Below are 7,500 nucleotides of genomic sequence, written 5' to 3' on the forward strand. Positions count from 1 at the left end.
GTTGGAAAAGCTAGATGCTATAAGCCCAAGGGGTCCAACAGGGAAAAATAGCCCAATGAGGAAATGAAATAAGGAAATATATATATATATATATATATATATATATATATATATATATATATATATATATATATATATATATATATCTTTATCTTTTTCCAAGGGGATGCAATTTACTTTCTTCGTATCTTTTATTTTCCTGATCCCTCAAGAATAATATAGAGAATGTTTATTCATTTTTAGGTTTATATACCCTGTTATATAGGTGCAGTATATATATATATATGTATATATATATATATATATATATAATATATATATATATATATATGATCATTTATTTATTGTTGGTGGAGAGAGGCTTTACACTTTCAAAGTTCTCTCTCGTTTTGATATTAAATCTCGTTTAAGATTTCCTTGGCCCTAATGAAAATCTCGCCCATGCATAGCAGCAGTCTCTCCGCCTTCCCCCCCCCCAAAAAAAAAAAAAAAAAAGTCTTTCTCCTGAGAAGTTTTTTTTTCTTTTTTTTCTTTTTTTGGGAAATTAAGTTGGGGGATTTAGGGCAATATTATTATTATTATTATTATTATCGTTGATACAGAGAGAGAGAGAGAGAGAGAGAGAGAGAGAGAGAGAGAGAGAGAGAGAGAGAGAGAGAGAGAGAGGGTGGGGCAAGGAAAGCTCCAAGATGGTGTAGCCATGGAATATTTGAAAAAAAAATATTATTAATAAACATTAATTTTCCCCAATATGATTTTTTACCTCCACCAACGAAGTTGGAAGGAGGTTATGTTTTCGCCCCTGTTTGTGTGTTTGTGTTTGTGTTTGTTTGTGAACAGCTTCCTGGTCACTGTTTTAATCGTAGAGTAATGAAACTTGCAGGGATCAACTGTCATGTACAAAGCTAGAAATGATTACATTTTGGAAGGTCAAGGTCAAAGGTCAAGCAAAATGTCCAATTCACGTTATCAGCCATAAGTTTGGATATCGTTGTCACAGAGACTTCAAACTTGGTTCATGTTTGAGTGTATGAAAATCCACGTCAATTGATACATTTGCTGTTGTTGTTGTTGTTATATATTTGAGTGTATGAAAATCCACGCCAATTAATACATTTGTTGTTGTTGTTGTTGTTGTTGTATATATGCATTGTATGAAAATCTACGCCAGTTAATACATTTGTTGTTGTTATTGTTGTTGTATATTTGATTGTATGAAAATCCACGCCAATTAATACACTTGTTGTTGCTGGTGTTGTTGTTATATATTTGATTGTAGGAAAATCCAAGCCAATTAATACATTTGTTGTTTTTGCTGTTGTTGTTGTTGATGTGTTGTTGTTGTTGTTACATATTTGATTGTATGAAAATCCATGCCAGTCAATACATTTGCTGTTGTTGCTGTTGTTGTTGATGTTTTTGTTGTTGTTATATATTTGATTGTATGAAAATCCACGCCAATTAATAATTTGTTGTTGTTGTTGTTGTATATTTGATTGTATGAAAATCCACGCCAGTTAATACATTAGTTGTTGTTGTTGTTATATATTTGATTGTATGAAAATCCACGCCAATTAATACATTTGTTGTTGTTGTTGTTGTTGTTGTATATTTGATTGTATGAAAATCCACGCCAGTTAATACATTAGTTGTTGTTGTTGTTATATATTTGATTGTATGAAAATCCACGCCAATTAATACATTTGTTGTTGTTGTTGTTGTATATTTGATTGTATGAAAATCCACGCCAGTTAATACATTTGTTGTTGTTGTTGTTGTTGTTGTATATTTGATTGTATGAAAATCCACGCCAGTTAATACATTTGTTGTTGTTGTTGTATATTTGATTGTATGAAAATCCACGCCAGTTAATACATTTGTTGTTGTTGTTGTTGTTGTTGTTGTTGTTGTATATTTGATTGTATGAAAATCCACGCCAGTTAATACATTTGTTGTTGTTGTTGTTGTTGTTGTTGTTGTTGTATATTTGATTGTATGAAAATCCACGCCAGTTAATACATTTGTTGTTGTTGTTGTTGTTGTTGTTGTTGTTGTATATTTGATTGTATGAAAATCCACGCCAGTTAATACATTTGTTGTTGTTGTTGTATATTTGATTGTATGAAAATCCACGCCAATTAATACATTTGTTGTTGTTGTTGTTGTTGTATATTTGATTGTATGAAAATCCACGCCAGTTAATACATTTGTTGTTGTTGTTGTATATTTGATTGTATGAAAATCTACGCCAGTTAATACATTTGTTGTTGTTGTTGTTGTTGTTGTTGTTGTTGTTGTATATTTGATTGTATGAAAATCCACGCCAGTTAATACATTTGTTGTTGTTTTTGTATATTTGATTGTATGAAAATCCACGCCAATTAATACATTTGTTGTTGTTGTTGTTGTTTTTGTATATTTGATTGTATGAAAATCCACGCCAATTAATACATTTGTTGTTGTTGTTGTTGTATATTTGATTGTATGAAAATCCACGCCAGTTAATACATTTGTTGTTGTTGTTGTTGTTGTTGTTGTTGTATATTTGATTGTATGAAAATCCACGCCAGTTAATACATTTGTTGTTGTTGTTGTATATTTGATTGTATGAAAATTTACGCCAGTTAATACATTTGTTGTTGTTGTTGTTGTTGTTGTATATTTGATTGTATGAAAATCCACGCCAGTTAATACATTTGTTGTTGTTGTTGTATATTTGATTGTATGAAAATCTACGCCAGTTAATACATTTGTTGTTGTTGTTGTTGTTGTTGTTGTTGTATATTTGATTGTATGAAAATCCACGCCAATTAATACATTTGTTGTTGTTGTTGTTGTATATTTGATTGTATGAAAATCCACGCCAGTTAATACATTTGTTGTTGTTGTTGTTGTTGTTGTTGTTGTATATTTGATTGTATGAAAATCCACGCCAGTTAATACATTTGTTGTTGTTGTTGTATATTTGATTGTATGAAAATTTACGCCAGTTAATACATTTGTTGTTGTTGTTGTTGTATATTTGATTGTATGAAAATTTACGCCAATTAATACATTTGTTGTTGTTGTTGTTGTATATTTGATTGTATGAAAATCCACGCCAGTTAATACATTTGTTGTTGTTGTTGTTGTTGTTGTTGTATATTTGATTGTATGAAAATCCACGCCAGTTAATACATTTGTTGTTGTTGTTGTATATTTGATTGTATGAAAATTTACGCCAGTTAATACATTTGTTGTTGTTGTTGTTGTTGTTGTTGTTGTATATTTGATTGTATGAAAATCCACGCCAGTTAATACATTTGTTGTTGTTGTTGTATATTTGATTGTATGAAAATTTACGCCAGTTAATACATTTGTTGTTGTTGTTGTTGTTGTTGTATATTTGATTGTATGAAAATCCACGCCAGTTAATACATTTGTTGTTGTTGTTGTATATTTGATTGTATGAAAATCTACGCCAGTTAATACATTTGTTGTTGTTGCTGCTGTTGTTGTTATATATTTGATTGTATGAAAATCCACGCCAATTAATACATTTGTTGTTGTTGTTGTTGTATATTTGATTGTATGAAAATCCACGCTAATTAATAAATTTGTTGTTGTTGCTATTGTTGTTGATGTTGTTGTTGTTGTTATATATTTTATTGTAGGAAAATCCACGCCAATTCATACATTTGTTGTTGTTGTTGATGTTGTTGTTGTTGTTATATATTTTATTGTATGAAAATCCACGCCAAATAATACATTTGTTTTTGTTGTTGATGATGATGATGTTATACAGAGCAATTGTTTATTTTGCTTCTTTTTCTCTTTACAAAATCAATACTTTCCAAACCCACTTCTCGTTGATCTGCAAATCCTTCATTGCACAGCATCGCGAACTGCCTTGAATATTTCCCCCTTAGAAATACCTTCATTTTGCAATCACACTTACACAAAATCCTGGAGCAGACATTAATGAGAATGTCTCGTGACATTTCGCCTTCTCATATGCGAGAGTGCTTCGTTAATCTTATTTTTCGTTTCATTGGTTTATGTTCCTTGGTCCACCCTACCAGGCTCTGGACATTTGCTTGGTCCTAGTTTTAATGTCATATGTCCATAAGCATAACTTGATTTTGATTTCTTTATTTAGTTTATGCGCATACTAGATTATATATACATATTGTACATTCATACATATGTGGATACATACTAACTTTAATCTTATTTAATCTTAACTATTTATACATTGATGGCAAAAGAATAAGATTGTATGATATATAGGACTCATGTAATTGATATATATATATATATATATATATATATATATATATATATATATACTGTATATATATGTATATATATGTGTGTATGTATATATATATATATATATATATATATATATATATATATATATATATATATACTGTATATATATGTATATATATGTGTGTATGTGTATATATATATATATATATATATATATATATATATATATATATATATATCGGTCACGCTTAGCTCTTCCCGTCCCTCGGGGAGAGGTAGTAGTCCTACCCTAGTGAGATGTGCGTGTGTGTGTATATCTGACTGAATATTCAGCCTTCAGTTTTGACGGGTCATGTATACTAATATGTATATATATATATATATATATATATATATATATATATATATATATATATATATATATATTTATATATATATATATATATATATATATATATATATAAATATATATATATATATAAATGTGAATGTATGTATGTAAACAAATACAGAATACCAGATAATTCGATCCAGTAAACAACCCGTTTTGTTAATACCATTACTATTTTTTTAATCCCTCTGCAAATATAATTTTCTTCAAAAGTTTTATAAATAACCCTTTTTGAGTTGTCTCTCTGGCATCGTGTTTCGTTTGTTCACTTTTTTCTCAATATTCTTTTTACCAGTGAATCAAATTTCTTGCTAATTTTCAATCATCTATTTACCGAGGTACTTCCCATAATTTTTTGGGTTGGCCGACATCAAACAAAGGAACAAAAGGGGACCTTTCCTCTCTCCGCTCCTCCCAGCCTGACGAGGGATTCAGCCTAGTTTGGCTGGTACTGCTAGGGTGCCACACAGCCCACCCTCTCCTCTCTCCGCTCCTCCCAGCCTGACGAGGGAGTCAGTCGAGTTTGGCTGGGACTGCTAGTGTGCCACAGCCCAGCCTCAATCATAAAAAATTAAATTAGATATTCTCTCTTTAGACAAAATGCGAATCGAGGATAGAAAATGCTAATGGATTTTACTGCAAATGCGTTTTACATACGGCTTAATCCGCTCAGTTATTTCCGAACATGGTTTTTAAATACCTACATTATTCAGTGATACTGAATAATACTTAAAGCTCCAAAGTATTAAATGAGAAAATAGATTTTAACTCACTAAATTTGGATTCCCATAACCGCCAATGTATTAAATGAGGAACTACGTACCTTTTAACTTGCTAAATTTGGATTCACATATGGTTTTGTTGTATACTGTTATGTAACAATTGTAATTTGGATAGGCATGGAGAAGTATTAGGGTGCTTGAATTATTGTTTTTATTTATTGATATTTACAATTATATATTGTTAGTCCTTACCTTACTGAATATTTTGAATAATCTATATTTAGCAAGTCTGGAAATCTCATGGATCATAGCGTGCTTAGGAAACCTAATAGACAAAAGACTTGAAAGACATAAAAACTTAAAATGTCTTAACTAGTTGTGGTGGCCTAGTGGAAATGTCCCTGCTTGGTTATTTCCCGAACTGGGGTTCGAGTCTTGCTCTAGCTCGATAGTTTTTTGTATTCTCTGCAACCTCACCATCCTTGTGAGCAAAGGATTGGGGTTTAAGGGTAGTCCATAGGTCTAAATGCTGAGTCATCAGCAGCCAGTGCCTGGCCCTCCCTGTTCCTAGCTTGGGTGGAGAGTTACTTATAGTGTTGTAACCTCACCATCCTTGTGAGCTAAAGATGAGGGATTTAGGGGCGCTTAAAGATCTACTTGCTGAGTCATCGGTAGCCATTCCTTGGCCTTCCCTGGTCCTAGCTTGGTGCGAGAAGTGACCTGGGCACTGTTTATATGTATATATGGTCAATCCCTAGGGCAGTATCCTGGTAGCTAGGGCATTGTCACTATCCCTCGACCTTGCCCATCATGAGTTGCCTTTAAACCTTCAGGGCTATTCACCACAAAATTTATCACCATTATTATTATTATCATTATTATTATTGTTATGGTTGCTGTTGTTATTGTTATGGAAATTATAAGAATTAATATTATGAGATCAAATTGTGTCTAATGCATTACTAAGGACCAAACAACATACAAAATTGCCATCTATTGCAATTTACTTTCAGTACAGCGATTTTGCAAGCAAAAATAAAATTCAGCACCGCAAAGACCTGTTAAGTTACTTATCACTAAGGACCAAACAACATACAAAATTGCCATCTTTTTCAATGTACTTGCAATACTGCTATTTTGCAATAAAAAAAAACCAGGAACTCGAAGACCTGTTGAGTTGTTAATTGCTAGGTTAGGTCAGATCTTGGCGTCCCCTTGGAGGTCTCCTTTATTTAAGGTGTCTTCGAAATCGCCTAAGGTTAGGTTGGATCAATAAATGATGGCTGGGAATTGAACTTATCAATTGCAAATGGAGGATCAGCGTTTTGGGGAAGAAAGGCGATTTTTGAAGTGTTTTAACTAAGGGGAACTTTTTGGTAGGAATATTAGTAATAACAATTATTATATTTGGTATATGATAATTATATAGTAATAATAGAAATATGATAATATAATGATAATTATGATTATAGCGATAATAGTATGAATATTATAGTGATATGGTAATAATAATCATTCTAATGATAAAAAATAATGATATTACTACTAATAATAATCATAACCTAAAAAAACATAGCGTGTCTAAAATATCAGGTTTAAAAAAAAAACAGCCCTCATATAATGTAGTATATTTAAAAAGCAAAGCTTTTGCACTTCATTTCAAAGTGCCTCTCCAGATGAAAATGTATTCTTTTTTTTTTCTTTTCATTTTTCACCTGAAAAGGTTGTTATGGAAAATGTGTGAAATCTCCTGTTTTAAATATAAAACGATATATAGAGTTTGTATATCCATGATTTTTAAATTCTTTATTGTGTTTTCTTAAAAGTTGAATTAGTGTGTCATGACACAGACAGAAATATATGACATAAGTGAATGAATTGTATTGATAAATGATTATCAATTATCCTAGGAAGTTGTAATTGTAAATGACGCAATCTCCAGTCTGTGTTTACGTCTGTGACACTTTCATTAAGGGAATATCAATGAAAATATATTGATTTAGTTAATGGTTTCTCTCTCTCTCTCTCTCTCTCTCTCTCTCTCTCTCTCTCTCTCTCCTCTCTCTCTCTCTCTCTCTCACTCTCTCTCTGTATATTTGGTATAATATATATACCGTACAGTATGTGTATATA

The sequence above is a fragment of the Palaemon carinicauda genome, chromosome 13 (genome assembly GCF_036898095.1).
Source record: "Palaemon carinicauda isolate YSFRI2023 chromosome 13, ASM3689809v2, whole genome shotgun sequence".
Classification (NCBI taxonomy): domain Eukaryota; kingdom Metazoa; phylum Arthropoda; class Malacostraca; order Decapoda; family Palaemonidae; genus Palaemon; species Palaemon carinicauda.